The sequence below is a fragment of the Passer domesticus genome, chromosome 10, assembly GCF_036417665.1.
Source record: "Passer domesticus isolate bPasDom1 chromosome 10, bPasDom1.hap1, whole genome shotgun sequence".
NCBI classification, from domain to species: domain Eukaryota; kingdom Metazoa; phylum Chordata; class Aves; order Passeriformes; family Passeridae; genus Passer; species Passer domesticus.
The window spans coordinates 5,586,720-5,605,660 of record NC_087483.1 but is presented as its reverse complement, the minus strand read 5'-3'; the positions used below and the strand labels follow the sequence as shown (position 1 = coordinate 5,605,660).

The 18,941-nt window shown below is 52.4% G+C and overlaps 2 protein-coding genes across 4 annotated transcripts in view; both read right to left on the bottom strand.

Moving 5' to 3' along the window:
• Positions 1-9,935, bottom strand: part of LOC135309327 (maestro heat-like repeat-containing protein family member 7) — a 122,861-nt gene extending 112,926 nt beyond the window's left edge. The window contains exon 1 of the mRNA XM_064435477.1: positions 9,868-9,935. The gene's annotated coding sequence lies outside the window, so the exon portion shown is untranslated. The remainder of the gene's footprint in view (positions 1-9,867) is intronic.
• LOC135308490 (maestro heat-like repeat-containing protein family member 7) overlaps positions 1-18,941 on the bottom strand; it is a 166,226-nt gene that overhangs the window by 114,994 nt on the left and 32,291 nt on the right. The window lies entirely within an intron of this gene.

The following is an 18,941-nucleotide window of genomic DNA, read 5'->3' as shown; positions in this document are numbered from 1 at the left end:
CAAGCTTTGTCTCCTGCTCGACAGAAATTTCCAGAATCCATGATTCTACACTACATGGATGATTTGCTCATCACAGCTTCAACGCAGGAAGAGATGGAGCAAACCCATGCTTGTGTTGTTGCTGAAATCCAAAAGGCTGGACTTGAAATTTCTACAACAAAAATCCAAAAAGTTCCTCCCTAGAAGTATCTAGGATGGAAAATGACTGAAACGACAATAATACCGCAGAAGATACAGATCCGGACCAGTGTCAACAACCTGCAAGACTTGCAACAACTCTTGGGAGAAATCAATTGGGTCAGACCTCTTTTGGGAATCACCAGCGATGAACTGAGTCCACTTCTCGATTTGCTGCGACATCACTTCTCCAAGAACCTTAACCCCTGAAGCTTGTGCTGCTCTCAACAAAATCACAGAAGCTCTCCAAAGAAGACAAGCTCATCGATGCATTCCTGAAAAACCTTTCTTTTTTGCAGTTTTAGGAGAAAAAATGCAACTTTGTGGTCTCATTTTTCAGTGAGACCCTTCTGAGCCTGATCCTTTGTTGATAATTGAATGGATTTTTCTTCCCTACAAGTCTCCAAAGACAATTTTCACAGTCTTAGAAATGATTGCACAAATTGTAATTAAAGCCAGAACCAGACTGTTAACTTTAGCAGGCCAAGAATTTGCAGTTATCTATTTGCCATTAAAAAAAGATTATCTTAATTGAGCAATGCAAAATTCTGATGATTTACAGTATGCTTTCTTAAGCTTCCCACGTGCTTGTTCTGTTCACTACCCATCTCACAAACTATTGCAAACAAAACTGAGTTTTAGAGAAAAACCTAAACTAAGTGAAGAACCTTAAAATGCAGTTGCTCTCTTCACTGATAGCTCTAACAAAAGTCACAAATCAGTCATAACTTGGTTAAACCAAGAAACTAATACTTAAGAGTCAGACATTCAAATAGTAGAAGGGTCGCCTCAGATTTTTGATCTTGCGGCTGTGGTTCGAGCTTTTCAGCTCTTTCCTCAACCTCTTAACTTGATGACACATTCTGCTTATGTTGCTAATGTAGTTAGGAGGTTAGAAAGGTCAGTTTTAAAAGATGTTAGTAATGATACTTTATATGGTTGGCTTTCATGTCTTTATACAACTTTGCAATATAGAACTAATCCACATTTTCTTTCTCACATCAAAACTCCTTCTTCGCTTCCTGGATTTTTAGTGGAAGGCAACGCGAGAGCGGACAAACTGACGATGGTCATTTCAAACACTTTGCCAAACATTTTTGAACAAGCAAAACTGAGTCATGCCTTTTTTCACCAAAACGCACAAGCACTTGGGAGAATATTTCGAATTACCAAAAGTCAAGCTAAAGCTATCATCAATACTTGCCCTGACTGTCAGCTTGTGCAACCTCCTGTTTCCAGAGGAGTGTTAATCTACGAGGTTTGCAAAGCTTGCAGTTATGGCAAACAGATATCACTATATACCCTTCCTCTGGCAAATTTAAAAACATTCATGTTTCAGTAGACACGTTCTCTGGTGCAATGTTTGCTTCTCTTCACACAGGTGAAACAGGCAATCATGCCTGTCATCATTTTCTGCAAGCTTTTGCTTCATTGGTTGTGCCCCAAGAAGTAAAAACTGACAATGGCCCCGCATACATATCTCAAAAATTAACCACATTTCTAAAAGAATGAGGTGTTTGTCACATCTTTAGTATTCCTCACTCTCCCACAAGCCAAGCAATTATTGAAAGGGCACATCAAACACTAAAACACATTTTAGATCAACAGAGAGGGGGAGCGGAGGTCACACCTCAGATGAGACTGAACAAAGCTTTGTATGTTTTTAATTTCCTAAACAGTTCCTTTGCAGAACCTGATCCACCGATTCTTAGGCATTTTTCAAATAACACTCAGGCAAAACTGAAAGAAAATATACCTGTTTTAATTAGAAACCCTGAGTCTGGACAAGTTGAAGGTCCTTTCCGATTCATAACCTGGGGCAAAGGGTATGCTTCTGTCTCTACAGGTGCAGGAATTAGGTGGGTCCCAGCCAAAAACGTCAAACTGTATCACACCCCAGAACGTGCTGACGAGTCCAGAACCGAGGAAGCAAGTACGCCGACGTGAGCCGAGCAGAGGGATCCCGGATCATGCCTGACATTCCTTGTGCATCGGTGGAACCTGCAAACTCTGATTTTGTGTTAATGTTATTTATAAGTGTGTCAATTGTATGTCAAATATTTGTTTTGTAGAGCTGATTTTGGCAAAAGTTTTGGTTTTTGTTTTTGTTGAAAACAAAAATTTAAAATGGATATATATATATATAAGGAAGTAGAAGCACAGAAAGTGTTAGAAATCTCATGGAAATGATGGATGAAGGTATAGAAATGGAGGAGGGTTTTGAGTTAAGATCCTAGAATCTTTGAGTTAAGGCACAATGACTTATAACTATTGTCAGACGTGATTCATATCTTTTCACTGACTGGGCCTTCACAGCATTAAATTGCTGTGCTGTAACATAGCAATGATTAGTGTCCACAAGAACATGTCTCAGGCAGATAGTAAACAAAAGTGTTATAGGAGAGCAAGTAGTGGACAACACAATTTTGAAGATTTCTTTTTGAGTCAACAGAGAGGAGGAATTGTGGGTATCCATGGGATTAGAGGATTTTAGGAAAGCTGGGAAAAAGAAAGGTCTCACAGACAGTAAGGAGAGTGAAATGCTTAAGCAGCAGAAAAGATATATCGGCAGTAGCAAAGACATGAGAAATAGAACAATTAAGCTGTGTAGTTTAGCTTTCTAAGTTGCAAAAAGTATATTTTAGTAAATATTTAGAAGGTTAAATATGAATGGGGCTCTATGCATTGTCTTTTATAAACGAATCATTGTATGAGAGAAAAATCTACTATTGTTTTAACCAAAGCTACGTGTGATTCATGTGGTTGGATAGAACTACTGTCAATATGATTTTGCTCTATGTAATTGGCTGAAGGTTGGTGTGAAACTGTCATATAATATGTTGCAACATTGATAATCATGGGACCAAACCTGAGATAAATATTAGGGGAAAGAAAGAACACTTGGAGGGTAAAATCTCAGGTTATCTGCCTTCCCACCACCTCGTCCCTTGCCCCAGCAGGAAACTTTGCCCTCCCTGTCCCCAGCCAGCCCAGCCTGGGCACCTCAGGGCTGTCCCCAGCCTCCTGCTGAGGCCTGGCCTCGAGGTCTTCTGCCGCAGGCCTGGCAGACGCTGTGGGGAAGCGCCAGAGCAGCCGGGTGCCAGGAACAAGGCGGCTGCCTGGGGGCTGCTTGTGGCCTCTGACACCCAATTCCTCAGGGCTTCCCAGTGCTCCAGCCCCTCAGGAGCCTCCTGTTGTTCTGCCAATTGACAGAGGCCATTTAAAAGACACCTCACTGGAAATCATGTTCTTATTTTACTGTGAATATTAAGGAACAACAGTGAAAGAAGACACATTCAATAAAAATGTGCACTTGGTTTTAGTGAGGAGCAAAAACAAGCAAGGCAGTGCACCTCAATCAGTACTGTAAGAGAGAAAGGAGAGCGATTTAGAAAGATGCATCACCAATTGCCTGAATTGTTTATCATTCTGCAGATCCACAGTTGCTGGGGGGCCCTGTTTTGTGCCAAGGACCTGGAGAACCATTCCCAGCAATTGGGAAAATCCTACGTGGTCCATCCACCCATAGCTGAGGTCTCCAAATTTGCCCCAAAAGTCAGTCCACCTTTTATAGGCCAAAAAGAGCAAGTCCAAGTGACTTGATTATATTTTTAGCCCAGAAACACCTGGAGCTGATGGCACACTTCACAACCAGCAGGGGACACAGCTCAGCCAAAGGCCAGACCTCTGCTGTGATGGCTTCCCTTAAAATACCCTACAAACAAACCTCTAATCAAGTCAGTTGGGAAAGTTTCTTAAAATGATACATTTCTGCCACATAATTACACAGGGTTATGTGACAGTTTCTAAAGCAGCTGGTTTGGAGTCAAACAGCCAGCATTAAGAGTCCTTGTCATCTATTTGCAGCTAAATCACACTTAGGGGGATTTGAAGGAGTTTGGAACGAGTTAGAAACCCGACCTCTGAGTTTTTTGGATGATGCCATTTCTTTTTCTTATCTTTGGCACAGACAGGAAGGGTGAGTTTGGCTCACATTTCCACTGTATGGCTCACAAGGTCACAAGACTTCTAGTTACAAGACCTTTTAAGGATTTATTGGCCAATAAAACACTGCCAACAAGGATAAGTATGTTTTTGACCCAATCCTTTAACATTTCGCTTTAGAGACTCATGCTACATTGTAAGCTTCCTTAGGCAATCATGTTATTGTCACAAACCTACAGCACTGCATTCTCCATTTCTTGTTTCGTTTTTTAACTACTTTTTAACTACTTTTATTTTTTCTATATCTTAAACTCTAAATCTCTAATCTTTCCTCCAGTTAGCTTCACGTGTCTCTGTTATGAACTCTAAATCCACATTCTCGCTTCTAGCACCTAAATTTGGAAGCCCTTTCCAAGGTCTCAGATCAAATCCTCTGTTTAATTCTAAGCTTTGCTTACAAGACCAAAGGTCTGAGAACTCCCTGCATTTTGGTTTCCAAGGACAGAGTGCCCAGGATGTGTCTTGTAAGTCCACTCTGCAAAGGCGGCTGCCAGGGGGCTGCTCATGGCCTCTGACACACAATTGCTCAGGGCTTCCCAGTGCCCCAGCCCCTCAGGCTCTCCCCCAGCGCGGCCAAGCTGCCCGGCAGCAGCGCCGCAGCCCCACAGGAGCTCCAGAGGAGCCCCAGCCAGAGGCACCTGGGAGCCCTCAGCAATGCAGCCAGCAGCACACGGCCAGGAGGACACGGATGGCGCTTCCTGCCTGCCACAGGCCTTGTGGCCATCTCCAGGCACCGCTCCAGCAGGGATCCCCGCAGCTCCGGCCCTGCCCACCCGCTCTGTCGGCAGCACAAAGGCTTCAGCAGAACCACCACAGGCCAAGGGGCTTCTGGCCATTGTCCCTGCAGCACTGCACGCCTGGGCAGCTGGCTGAGTGCAAGCACCATTTTCCCCCTTCAGGGACCCCTGAGCTTGCTCTGCTGCTGAGCACAAGCACCTTTTTCACCATTTCTTCTCTCTTGCCCTCCAGATCCTGGGCAGCAAAGAAAAGCTCCTGGGAGTCTGTGTATTATAACACATTCTATATTTACAGAAATTCAAATGAGGAAAAAAAAAAACAAAAATCTTAAAAGATAAAGGAAAATTCCCACTGCCTTAGGTTGCCCCCACCAAGAGTGCCTTGCCCATCAGTTCTCCTCAGAGCTCTGGCAATGCAGCCAGCCGAGCCCTGACAGACGAGGCCGACTCTTCCATGCCCTGCGCAGCTGATCTTGCTGCGTCTGGAAGATGGAATAGTGCCCACGCTGAATTGCCCGGAGGATATGCAGTGTTTGAAGTGCCACCTCTGACACGGAACTGCTCATATCCTCCGTCAGGTGTTCAAGGGCTGCATGAGAGAGGAACAGAGCCACGGTCAGATCCCGGATCTGCAGGGAGACGAGAAGAGCCCCCTGCCAGGGCCATCCCAGCCGGCTCTTGCCATGGCCAGGAGGGAGCAGGGACCAAGGGGATCAAACCAAAGCAGCAGGCCAGGAATGCCCCACATGGCCCTGAAACCTATATGAGTTCAGCCCAGGGGAGCAGAGCACTCCACAGCTGGGACAGGGATGGCAGCTTCCCATGCCAGCCCCCGCTGTCAGCCTGCTGCCCTCACTCACCACTGCAGATCAGCTGGAGCTCTCCTGGCTGCCCCCTCAGGTGCCGGCCGGCCACCCCTGTGAACACAGAGCCTGTCACGGCGGCAGCGGCACAGCTCCCTGCCAGCGGCGCTGCCAGCGCTGCGGCCACACGCCCTGCTGGCCCGGCAGGGCTCAGCCCGGGCCCTTGCCGCACGCTGCCGCCCAAGGGCACGGCTGCCAGAGGGCGGCAGCAGCGCCCGGGCCAGGCGGGGCTCCACGGCGCCGGGCCCGGATGGCGCTGCCGGGGCAGCGGGCGGGGCTGGGGCCGAGCTGCGGCGGGCCGGGGAGGGAGCCCGGCCTCGTGGCTCACCCATGAATCTGATGGCCGCCTCTCGCAGGGGCTCCTGGGGGCTCTCCAGGTAGCGCAGGGCCCGGGGCAGCTGCTCGGCCGCTCGGCTCGTGTCCTCTGCCAGCTGCAGAGAGCGGCAGCAGGGAAGGCTTGGCGCGGGCTCAGCCCCTGTGGCGGGCGCTCCCTGCGCCCAGCCCCGGCCTCCCCTGCCCGCACAGCCCTGAGGCGCGGCCAGCAGCCGCTGGCGCCGGGCTCCGCAGGGGGCAGAGGGCCGGCTGCTGCCCGGGGAGCCGCGGGGCCGCCCTGCAGCCTCGCTGGTTCTTAAGGCAGTTCTTACCATAACCTCGGCAAATGCCAACAGCTTCTCTGTCTCCACCAGCTCTTTGAGATCCCTCCTCTTCAGGAACCCAGCCGCACAATGCAGTGTTTCCCAAGAAGCCTGGAGAGCAGCAGAGACCCAGAGATAGCCCCACAGCCCAGTGCACAGGACTCACATCCCTGTGCCACAGCCTGGAGGAGGCTGCAGCTCGGGATGTGACCAGGGCAGTCGGCAGCCCAGCCCCCGGCCAGGGGGACAGCAGCAGCCCATGAGTCCTCACCTCTGCCACACGCTGATTCTCATCATGACAGTGGAAGAAGAGTGCAGGAAGGCTCTGGCACACCACTGACTTCAGGGGCTTTTTTTCCTCATCTGCTACCAAATCCATCACATTGAAGAAGAGGTCAAGGGAGAGCAGCTGCACGTGGCTGTTGTCCTGAATGAAAGAAAAAAAACTCAGCAACATCTACTCCAGGCCCACCTGAAGAGTACAAAAATCCATGGGGCACAAAGTTTCTGGGCAGCACCCAGTCCCCGAGGCTGGGGATACAAAGCCTTACGTGGTCGAAGAGCAGCAGGAGAGCCTCAGCCAGCTTCGGGGCAGTGGTGCTGGATACCAGCATGCCTCTGCGCTTGCGCAAATTAGTGAACACAGAGAGCGTCATGCCGACCAGCTCTCCGTCTGCATCACCCAGCAGCTCCAGAAGGCTTGGAGACAGAGTGCCCATTCTCCTGGCCTGTGTGGAACACAAGGCTGTGCTGGGAAGCCATGGACGGCTGCAGCACCAGCACCGCCCTGGCACTGCAACCCCAGCCTGCTGCTGCAGGGCCCACAGGCCAAAGGCCTGCCCCAAAGCAGTGGGGCAGGTGAGGCGGGAGAGCTGGGAGCAGCTGCCTCAGCTGCCTCAGCCCTGCCAGCCCATGGGGCTGCTTTCCCCAGCGCAGCTTCAGCCGCTGCCCCTTCTCACCATTGAGGGATCCTTGCTGAGCACCACGAGGCCTCTGAGCGCCAGGCGACGCCTCTCCCTGCACTCGTTCCTCAGGTGTCTTGACATGATCTCCAGGATGCTGTCAGCACATTCCCTCAAGTCCAGGCACTGGAGGACCTGAAAGGCACAGGGCAGTGACAGGGCACCCGGCCAGCAGGAGCCCGGAACCGCACAGGGCTGGGCCCAGGCAGCAGCACAGGGCATGGGCACCGTCCCGGGCAGCTGCGGCTACGAGAGGGCAGAGAGCTGGGAGGCAGCTCAGCCACACAGCGCTGGCCTTCAGGCTCACCTCCACAATGAATGCCAGGCCGGGCAGATCCCAGTGTGGCTCCTCCCTGCTGAGCAGCCCAAGCAGGCGGAGAGCAATCCCAGAACACAAGGAGAGGGAGACACGCCGCATCTCTCTGCAAGGGGAAAAAAGACACCAAGAGCCTGAGGTGGGGGGACCAAACCTCACCCAGGACTGACTCACAGAGGTCTGGTCTTTGCCCAGCATCCCTGGAGAGGATGTGAGCGCTGTGGGAGGTGGCCCCTTCTGGGCACCCTCCTCTCCCAGCCTTTTCCAGTCTCCTTGGCCGTCCCTCGGTGACAAGGCCCTCTGGCCCATGACCACAGGGACTGTGTGGGGCACCCGGGCACAGGGCACAAATGCTGGGGGCAGTGTGGAGGAGAAGGGGGTCTCACCTGGCCAGCAGACCCACGGCATAGTGCTGGGTGTGAGCACACAGCAGCGTGTCCCAGCCACGCTTGCGCTCCATAGCCATCACCTCATTGTCACACTCCAGTCGGCAGAGCAGAGCCTTCATGGCCTGCACTGCAAACCTGTGTGCAGAGCAAAGCCAGGTCACACTGGGAGCACTGGCACTGGCCACAAGGGCAGGGGAAGGACAGGAGGACTGGGACCTGCTGGGCTTGCTGGGAAGGCGGTGTTCCTCCTGGCATGCTCTCCAGAACTTTTCAACTTCCTCTGGTGGCATCTGCTGTGTGGTGATGACAACATGGAAGAGCAGAGCCACAAACAGGCGGGAGGAATAAAGGATCATGGCCTCGTGGCATTTAGGCACAATGACCCAGATCACCAGAGCTGCCTGCAGAAGAAGCAGCCCAAGACAGCACTCAGTGCCCTGGTGTCCATGGGTCAGGGCCCAAGGGCAGATGCAGGGGGAGCAGTGGGCCTGGTGTTCCCTGAGTCTGCCCCTAGCCCAAGTTTCATCCCAGCGACTGAGGCAGGGAGAGGATGGAGAGCTGCTGGAGAGGCAACCGGGTGGCAAGCAAAGGCCAGTTCCAGAAACTCACAGCCAGGGCAAAAACGTCCTTGTTGTCCCCATCGGAGGTGCATGTGCTGTGCAGAGGCCAATCCTCCATCACAAAGAGCACTGTTGTTAGCACCTTCTCCATTGTGGGTCCTGATGAGCCTATGGCTCTCCACATCATTGCAGCAGCTCTGTGGGATCAGAGCTCTGTGTCAGGGGTGTCTCAGTCACAGTACCATGCCCTGTGCAGCTGTGGGGGCACAGGTGACAGAGCCCCGGTGCCCTGAAGGGCAGGGAGGGAGCATTGGCAGCAGGCTGGGCAAAGAGAGGGGCCCGAGGGTCCTGGAGCTCTCTGCCTGTCTGGCAGAGCCCATTGGACAGGCTGTGATGGGCCACGGGCCCTAAAGGCTGGTGAGCCCTGAGCTCTCAAGGCACGTGGGCCCCGTACCTGTCACACGTTGGGGCACAGTGCAGGAGGGTCAGCGCCACGTCAGCAGGGTGTTCCTCAGCCAGCCTCACAATGTCACTTTGCAGCCTGGCATCCACAGTGACATGGGACATGAGACTCTGGTGGATGTTCTTCACCATGGCTGGCACCTGGAGGAGGCATGGGGACGACTTGGAGCGCTGTCTACGGGAGCAACTTCCCCAGGTTCCCCCCAAGAAGTGCCTCCCTTCCCACCACACTGTGCTGGCCTCAAAGGCTGAGGGGGCCCAGTGACCGAGGCTTGAGGGGACACACGTTCCTGGGAGGCCTCCAGTCCTGGCCCCAGGCTGCTTACCTGCTGCTGATAAGGAACAGCACTCTCCAGGAAAAAATCCACAGTGGAAGCACAAACCACAAGGGGAGTGGGCATGGCACCAGTATTTTTCAAGGCCTCAGTCTCTTCATTGTCAGTGTTTGTTATGACTGCATCCTCAGTCACTGATGTGGGAAGATCCTGTGCCCACGTTTCAGTCCCTGAGGTGTCCAAGTCTTGTGAGAGCCCAGCCGAATCTGGGCTGACATCAGGCTCTGCCTGGAGCTGGGTCAGCCCCGAGTCAGGCTCAGCTGGGCCCTCAGCTGCTGTGGTGTTGGTCTCTCTACGGCGAATGCGCGGGAATTTTTGGAACATCTGCCAAAGAATAAAGGACAGGGAAGCCAGGGATGCTCCAAGCGTAGTGCTCGGCTGAGCAGGGACAGCAGGCCCAGCCCAGGTGGGCATGGCTGCAGGTACCTGCGCTGTTCTGCGGAAGCGGCCACGGCTGGATTGCTGCTCTTGTGTGCGCTCCACGGCTGCATCTGGCAAAGAGCGAGCACAGCCAGAGCTGAGGGGCTGCGGGAGAGGCCGGAGAACACAGCCCAGCCCTGCGCTCCCCAGGCAGGGACAGCCCCGGGATGCCCCAGGGGGATGGAGCACGGCCACTGCGGGGTGTGTGCCTGGGCCCTCTTCCAACCTGTCCATGGGCATGTCCCCAGGGGATGGGATGGGATGGGACAGGACGGGACGGGACGGGATGGGATGGGATGGGATGGGATGGGATGGGATGGGATGGGACGGGACGGGACAGGACGGGACGAGACGGGACGGGACGGGACGAGACGGAACAGGACGGGACGGGACGGGACAGGACGGGACGGGACGGGATGGGACGGGACGGGACGGGATGGGATGGGATGGGATGGGATGGGATGGGATGGGATGGGATGGGATGGGACGGGGCCAGGCTGGCTGCAGCCATCAACCCATTTGGCCCAGCTCTTCCACTCACCATCCTGCAGTGTCTGGATCTGCTCTGGCCCTTCAGGCTGCCCTCCTGAAGCAGCTCCAGGGCCTTTCTTAGTTTTCCCCCGGAAGCATTTGAACAGGCTGAAAAATCTGCCTGCCATTCTACCTTCCAGCCTTGAAGGCACCTTCTAGAGAGATGCCTCAGGATATTGCCAAGTCAGCAATTTCAGTTGTGCCTTGAAGTTTTCTGAGACAGAGAGGTCTCAGGATAGCTGCAGGACAGCAAGTCCTGCACTCTGCTCTTGGGGGCTCCTGCCACAATGACAGGAGATTCCTGGTAAATGACTTAGGTCAGCAAGTCCCACAGTCTGGCCTCGAGGTCAGCTGCAGGAACAACACCTCAGAAAAACTCCGGGTCAGACAGGAACGAGTGCGCTGTGCGGGGGCTCCTCACCACACCGCTCTGTCCTGTCCTGTCCCGGCTCCTGCTCCGAGTGCTGTGGAGTGTTCTTGTCACCACCAGCTCCTATGTCACCACGTGTCACAAAGGACACACTCCTCCATTCCATGCCACGGTGACCATGCTGCAGCGTGTCACAAAGGGCCTTTGCACACACTGCCACCTGCCCTGGGGCCGCCCCCAGCCCACCCAAAGTGGCCCCGGTTGGAAGGAATCCCTGGCCCCAAGTGTCTAAGGCAGCCCGACAGGATCTTTAGGAAGGGCTCAGCCCATCAGCAAATGCTGCCCTGCTCTGCGGGCTCAGGGCAGCAGAAGGAGCCCCCAGGGCTGCTGAGGCAGACGCGCTGGCAAGGGCACGGGGCCTTCCAGGGAAGCTGGCACGGCCTCCTTGGGACACGTCCCGGCTGCTGGCCATCCTAAAGCCGCGGCTGTGACAGGCACAGGGAACGTGTGGGCCAGGGCACCAATGCTGCTCTGAGCCCTGGGGCCCGGGCAGCGCTGCCATCAGCAGGTGTGGCAGAGTCCCCGCCCAAGCAGAGCTGCCACCCCCCGAGCCCTGGCAGCGCTGCTGCCCCTCTCCTGCCCCAGAGACCTGTGCCCCAGGGGGCTTCTGTGCCACAGGGAGCCAAAGCCCACGTGCACTGGGGGCTGTGCTCCTCCCTGCAGGGGCTGTTGGCAGCTGCACCTGGAGCACTGATGCAACACTTGGTGTCTGTGCGAAGGCAGATACTGTCACTCATGATTTGTTTCATAGATTGGATTGCAGTGTGAAAAACAAGGTTCACTCTCCTCTAAAAAATTTAGAAGGTGTAATAAAGTACAATAGGAGACAGAGACAATAAAGCAAATATTTTTGACTGGATGCCTTTTGCCATTCAGCCTAGACTATCCCAGCTAGTTTGAAAACACTCTTTATATTCCATTTCTATTGCATCTGCCTGTTACATATTCACAAACAATTGTGCATGTTGAACTTTTCTCCAAACCCCTTTCCATGTTTCAAGAACTTTTTAGCATGGCTCCTCCTCACGTCTGCCTTTTTAGAGCATGCGTATTCCTTGTTTGTGCTTTTAGTCCATTCTTATCATCACCTCTATTTACAGGCTTTTGTGGATACTGACAGCCTGCTCAGAGAGAGAAGGCCACATAAACTTTCCCAGGAATTGTTCTGGGGAGTTTTGAGAAGGCTGAGAGAAAGAATGAAAACAATCTTGTGGCTGGTGTTTTGAACAGTTGTTTTCTCAGAAGATGTTTACCAAAGGGCATCTTCTTAATTAGCCAGTGGTGGGGGGGGTGTTGATTAAATGAGCAGTCAGTTCCACCTGTATCGGAACGGTGCATAAAAAGGAATGGCTTTCTAATAAACTTGGCATTAACCTGCTGAAGAGAGTTAATGTGTCACTTCACTTCCGTTCCTGACTCAACCGTGACAGGCTTTGGTCCACATTTTCTTCAGACCGTGAGTGCTGATAGTTGGCATATCTGTCACAGGTGTCCTCATCACATGTTCATGGGATGGTATCCCATCCAAGCAGGCATTTTAACACAAGCATACTTCATCAGTTGTTTCTAAGTTTTAGTTAACAACAGAAATGAAAACGAGATCTTTATAGCAAAGTTCTTTTAACACCACACATATAGAATCAATTTCAACATTTGAAAAGGCCAGTATTGTACTGTGTATCTATAACAGCAGCAGCAGCACCTGAACACCACCAGCTGCTGAATTTCAGAGGACAGTCAGATTATACAGAGGCACTGCCATGTTTCCTTGTGTTCTGGGAAAAATGTCCGCTCAGTCTTTGATGTTCAACGCTCCAGCTGCTGCGTGTCTGGCAGTGGTAGCTCATGTCCAAACACAACTGGGTGCCTGCTAAGCACGGCACTGGGGAGCCACAAACAGGGAAGTTCAGGCATCGCAATATATCAAGCTTCTGTGGTATCGGCGGAAGAAATGAGGCGCTCAATATGAGTGATCAGCAAATCTCAGAATTTTATTGATAGGCACATACATTTATATTGGTGTTAATGAGGCTAATACATATTGCAAAGGGCGAGCTCATTATTGGTTAGTTACTTATCAGCTAACTACACCTACCTTAGCATTCTTGTGACTACTATATTGCAGCTGTTCTCATCTTTTCTTCATATTTCTACCTAACGATCCTCTTCCCCATCCTGATGTTGCACCAAGGGCACAGTGCCCTTGCCTGGTTTAGACACTGACTGTTGGCTCCTATACCCATCTCCTTCTTGCTGAACTAACGGTATTATATCAGTGTGACCTTTGTCAGCTAGCCAGCTGTTCACAAAATCCTCCACACTTCCCCTCTTTTTCTGTTGCACAAGCGTAGTCTGATTAGATGCAGCAAGTATCATTCTTTGAACCATGTTCTGTAAGCACATGCAAAAACAAGGCAAAACTAACACTACTAACAAAGCTATAATGCCTACTATAATGATGACTCTAACAATAGAGTGCAACCATGATCCCAAGCCTAAAGATTTGAGCCATTCATCAATACCGGAGCCCGATTCTACCTGTAAGTTTCCAGTTACCTTCGCAACTCAGAGAGCTGGGAATGGATGGACTGCGAATGGTCAGAGAGGTTCATGCAACACATGCCCTCAAATTCTTCACAACCATGGCTATGGCCAGGCTATTACCCTCAGGGCAGAAGCCCAGCAGGGATTGCCGGCCGGCCAGGATAGCTCAGCAGGGGGGGCTCAGGCAACCTAGGCAAGCTATAGTGATTTGCAGTCAGCTCTTTTGTGATTTCAGCTCTTTCAGCTTGCCCGTGCTGCCGCCCCAGGTGCCGCGCAGCAGACCCAGAGAGAGAGGGAGAAGCGCTGTTTGGGTTCCGCAGGGTTCTTTTATTCGGGTCTCCGCGAAGGGTCCAGTGACAGCTCTTCTCTCCCGAACCGGGCAGAGTTAGGGGTTTTTATACCCTACAGGGGTTTTGAAAACTGTCCAATAGTAAGGGTCAGGGGAAGGTGACCTATGGGCTTACAGGGAGATAGCAGGGTCCGATAGACGGATGAGAAGGGCTTCTAAAGCCTTAGTCATGCTGACTTTGGCATTTCCTCGCTCTCAGGCTTCTGATCGCCAAGGAGGCCGTGCAGGCCCTGTGCCTGCTACAGTCCTCCAGTGGAACCAAAGCCTCGTTCTCCCCTCAACATTAATTGACGAGGGGGCAATGTTTTAGCAATCTGCTCCACTGGAACCAATTGGGCTATCCTCTGCCCTTTCTCAATTCGTATCGGTGGAAAAGGAATATGTACCGTGACACAAATTTCCCCCGTATAATCAGCATCTATTACTCCAGTTAAAACAAATAATCCCGTCATGGTGGCCGATGATTGTCCCAGAAGCAAAGCTCCCATAGCTTGTCCATCAATGATGATTGGTTCCTTTATTCCAGTCGGCACCTTTTCCGGTTGGGTGGTCATCAGTGTTACCGCTACTGAGGCTGCCACGTCCAGCCCGAGGCTCCCGGCACTGGCTGGCTGGAGTGCAGCTGGGCTGAGGTGTTGACAGCGGCTACTTGTGTCTGGGCGCGGCGGCTGTTGAACGCGCTCGTCTTTATGTTTCCCGAGCGGTGTCGGCAAGCTCCGGTGCTGTGGGTATCCGAGCGACAACTCTGGCACCAGACGCTAGCTGTCTGACAGGCCCGTCGTGTATGCCCCATGCCTCCGCACCGGTAACATTTAAATTGGCCAAGAGATGGAGCCCGTGGCTTATTTGTTGCCGCCGCTTGTAGGGGTGCAAGAGCAGCTAATACCTGACTCTGAAGCTGCCACTTGTTTTTGTAATCCTACTCCTAACTCCTTAATAGCTTCTACTAACATCGCTTGATTCCCTATGGGCATATTTGCCAATTGTTGTAACGCTTCTTCTATAGACCAATTAGCTCCTAGGGTATTTAATACGTTCCTCGTAGCCTGGTTACTAATCTGGAGTGCACATTGTTGCAGTAAAGCACCTGTCATAAAGTCGGGGATTCCCGCCCATTCGATAGCAGCGGCTGCCTTATCTATAAAAGATCCAAATGATTCATCTCTTCCTTACTTTATTCCCATATAAGAGGGGACCCCGCCTGGCTCTTTTATCCTGTCTATGGCCAGCCGTACTAAGCGCATAGCCTCCCGACATTTTTCAGGACCAATTAACGCTTGCGCTTCTGCACGAAGAAAAGGTCCTGAACCCATTAGCTCATCCAGGGTTATTCCGTGTAACGGGTCGCCTTGCTGCCGTTGTGTCGCTACACATTCCTGGCAAAGTGCGTGCCAGTGTGCATTAAACAAGAGCTGCTGATGCTGAGTGAAGATAAGCTTCGCTACTCCTTTGCAATCAGCTGCCAGTAATACCTGACTCCCCCAGATATAATCAAGCATCTGCTTTGTGGGCTCACCGGTCACCCCAAACTGACTAACTGTGGACCGTAATTGTGACAGCAGCTTCCAGTCCAACGCTGTAATTGTGGCTTCATACCCACCCTCCACCAAAGGCAAAAATACCGCTGGACAAGCAACCTCCATTGCTGCAGCTATAGCTCCACTATCCCCCGAATCCATGATCTCTTTTGCTACCGCCACCCATGCTTTCCTTCGTTCCCTTGCAATGGCCCCTGCTAGGTCACTTTTTGCCCCAGGGATCGGCTCATTACAAGGAGGAGGAGACGGAGGGTCTGGCCATGGCACAGGCGGTGCGGACGGTGCTGTTACAGCACCCGTGGGGGTGAGCTGCTGCTTGAAGAAGGAGCCGCTGTTGGTGGCAAAATGACTGTAGATGTGGTAGGGGGTAACGGACAGTCGGAGCAGTCCCCACGACTCTTATTCTTATCATATGCTACGCTAGCTTGCTGCGCAGCTTTCTTTTCTACCTGATGTTGTAATAACTCATTGTGCACGACTCACCATAGCTTTCCTAACTTCCTTGCAGTTTTATCCTCATCTATAGCTGCCTCCCACAGCTTGTCACCAAGCTTACACCATTCTGTTAATTCATGCACTGTATGGGGATTTTGAAAAAACCCTTGTGCATACCCGTGAGTTAACAACTGTGGGAGCTCATTCTGCAAGTCTATGTCCTTAACCTGACGCTTTTTTAAAAAGCAATTAAATAAATCATATGCTGCTTGCCTTTCCATTTCCATTTTTGAGAACGTCAATGCTCTTGCAGCCCTTCAAGGTCTCGGCAGCACGTATCGGCCGGGCTCTTCTATAAGGTCACCCAGGGCGCGGCACCTTTCGCTTTCGCAGGGGTGATTATTCGCCATCCTTGCTGCTATAGGACTCAAACTCGTTCACTGACCCACCATGGTTGCCATTACTGGTATCACATCTGGGGTCACCATTTGTTGAGATCGGCAGAAGAAATGCGGCATGGAATATGAGTGATCAGCAAATCTCAGAACTTTATTGATAGGCACATACATTTATATTGGTGTTAATGAGGCTAATATTGCAAAAGGCGAGCTCATTATTGGTTAGTTACTCATCAGCTAACTATGCCTACTTTAGCATTCTTGTGACTACTATGTTGCAGCTGTTCTCATCTTTTCTTCATATTTCTAACTAATGACCCTCTCCCCCATCCTGATGTAGACCAAGGGCACAGTGCCCTTGCCTGATTTAGACACTGACTGCTGGCTCCTATACCTATCTCCTTCTTCTTTAACTAACGGTATTATGTCAGTGTGACCTTTGTCAGCTAGCCAGCTGTTCACAAAATCCTCCACAATGCTGAGACCTCCTCTCTCTCTCTCTCCTCCTCCTTCTCTCCAAGCTGAACAAGCCAGTTGACCTCAGCTGTTCCTCATACCGCTTCCCCTCCTGTCCCCTCATCATCTTCATTCCCCTCTTTGGATGCTCCCTGCTGCCTTTATATCCTTATGATACATTCAGAGAGGTTGCTGCTCTTTTCTCCCTGCATCTCATGACCCAGCTGTACTGTATGCTGTGCATGACACCATCCTGGGGGATCCAGCACTAACAGTAGCAGTGCTATTTGTTTACATGGGGAAATATTTCCTCCTGAACAGGAGCCAGGCTTTCACTCATTCACATGGCAGTTAGCTTGCATCATACATTCTTGAGATAAGGTTCCTTGCTGGAAATTATTTTTCCCTTAATCATTTCTCTGCCTTGGATGTGAAAACTGTGCTTTTTGTTCATTCCTTCCTATATAAAACCTTTGGGATCCTTTGAACCCTTCAGAGCAATCCCAAGGGCCTTGCCTTGGAAGAATATACCAGAGTCTCCACCTAGGCTGAAAGAGAAAACTTCCCCATGGAGCCTTGCAACACAATGATCCACCCCAGTTCCTTTCCCTACATGTTCCAAAGTGTCCTGGTTTTCCTTTCCCTGTTTCCTCACTGATTGTGGTACCGCTGGTGGCCAGCCCCGTCTTCCCTGTAGGCCAGTGCCCTTTGCCCTGCCCTTGGTGCTGCCCCCGTGTCCCACTGACCCCTACTTAACCTTGTGCAGACCCCATGGCCAGGCCTTTGTCCCTGATCCCTTTGGCATGGTGGATGCAATAAACCTTCACTGGAATACATCAAACAAAGACCCCTCCTGTCTTTCCTCTGCTGAGCTATGTGAGGCGTGCGTGTGTGCATGGACTATGAATGGCTGTTCTTGTGGCCCTGCTCCAAGCAGCTTCTGAAGCAGATGCTTCGAAGGAGGTGGCAGCACTTCTACCATCCTGCCACATGGAAACAAGAACCTGCTGTGTGATTGCCCAAAGCTCTAGAGATCTGTTGTTGTGTGAATGGAACTGTGAAACCATGTTCTGTAAGGTCTGAAGTCTGGAGTCAGTCCATGTCAAGTGCTGTACACAGGGTTGCCAGCCTGCACCCCACACGCTGCTCCCTTGCCAGAGGCGGCGCGGGCTCTTCTCCAGGCTGCTGTGGGCCCGAGCCGGGTGCCCATGGAGCCCCGGCGCGGCGGGGCTGCGGGGCGGCCCCGCGGCTCCCCAGGCAGCAGCCGGCCCTCTGCCCCCTGCGGAGCCCGGCGCCAGCGGCTGCTGGCCGCGCCTCAGGGCTGTGCGGGCAGGGGAGGCCGGGGCTGGGTGCAGGGAGCGCCCGCCACAGGGGCTGAGCCCGCGCCAAGCCTTCTCTGCTGCCGCTCTCTGCAGCTGGCAGAGGACACGAGCCGAGCGGCCGAGCAGCTGCGCCGGGCCCTGCGCTACCTGGAGAGCCCACAGGAGCCCCTGCGAGAGGCGGCCATCAGGTTCATGGGTGAGCCCCGAGGCCGGGCTCCCTCCCCGGCACGCCGCAGCTCGGCCCCAGCCCCGCCCGCTGCCCCGGCAGCGCCATCCGGGCCCGGCGCCGTGGAGCCCCGCCTGGCCCGGGCGCTGCTGCCGCCCTCAGGCCGCCCTGCCAGCTGAGAAATGCTCCTTGGGCCTTGGCCTTGGTCAACAGCCCCTGGGCTCAGCTCCTCTGCAGCTCAGCACAAACACTGTCTGCCCCAGGCACTGCTGCTGCCCAACCAGCTCCTGGTTTCTGAAGGAGCAGCCCTGGGAACTGGTTTTGTTCCCTCAGTGGCACAACATCCCTGTTCTCACACTGCCAAAGAAAGCTGTTGATGCCAAGTGCGGCCAGGAGGAATCATTGCTGGGACTGAAGCCCCTCTCTTGGGGCCCTACAAACAGCGCTGCAAATGGAGCCCCTTGGAGCTCTCCTGGGCCAGCAACTCCCTCTGAGTGGGGCCTCTCCCAGCCGGGAACTCTCCCGTTTGCTGCACTCGGGGATCCTGAACAACGACGGAGCCTGGGCCGATCCCCCCACTCCTCCAGGCTCAACCCTTCACCCACTGGGGAGATGCCAAAGCATCCACAGGGAGTATTTCTTCCCCTCAGGGGAATTTCTCACAGGTGCCTTGCACTGACTCTTTGTGTCTGTGTGCACACAGGAGTGCCTGTGCTGGGGAAAAGTGACAGAAATGATGCTCTTGGAGGAGTTGGAGTGCCTTTGATAGCTGAGTCAGTCAGACCTGTAAGTAAGGTTAAGTCATGAGGAATAACCTAAGTTAAATGTTGTTAAGAGTTGTTTTTCTGCTAAGTAGTTATGTTTAATATAAGTTATAAGCTGAGTTAAATACTGTTAAATGTTATTTCTTT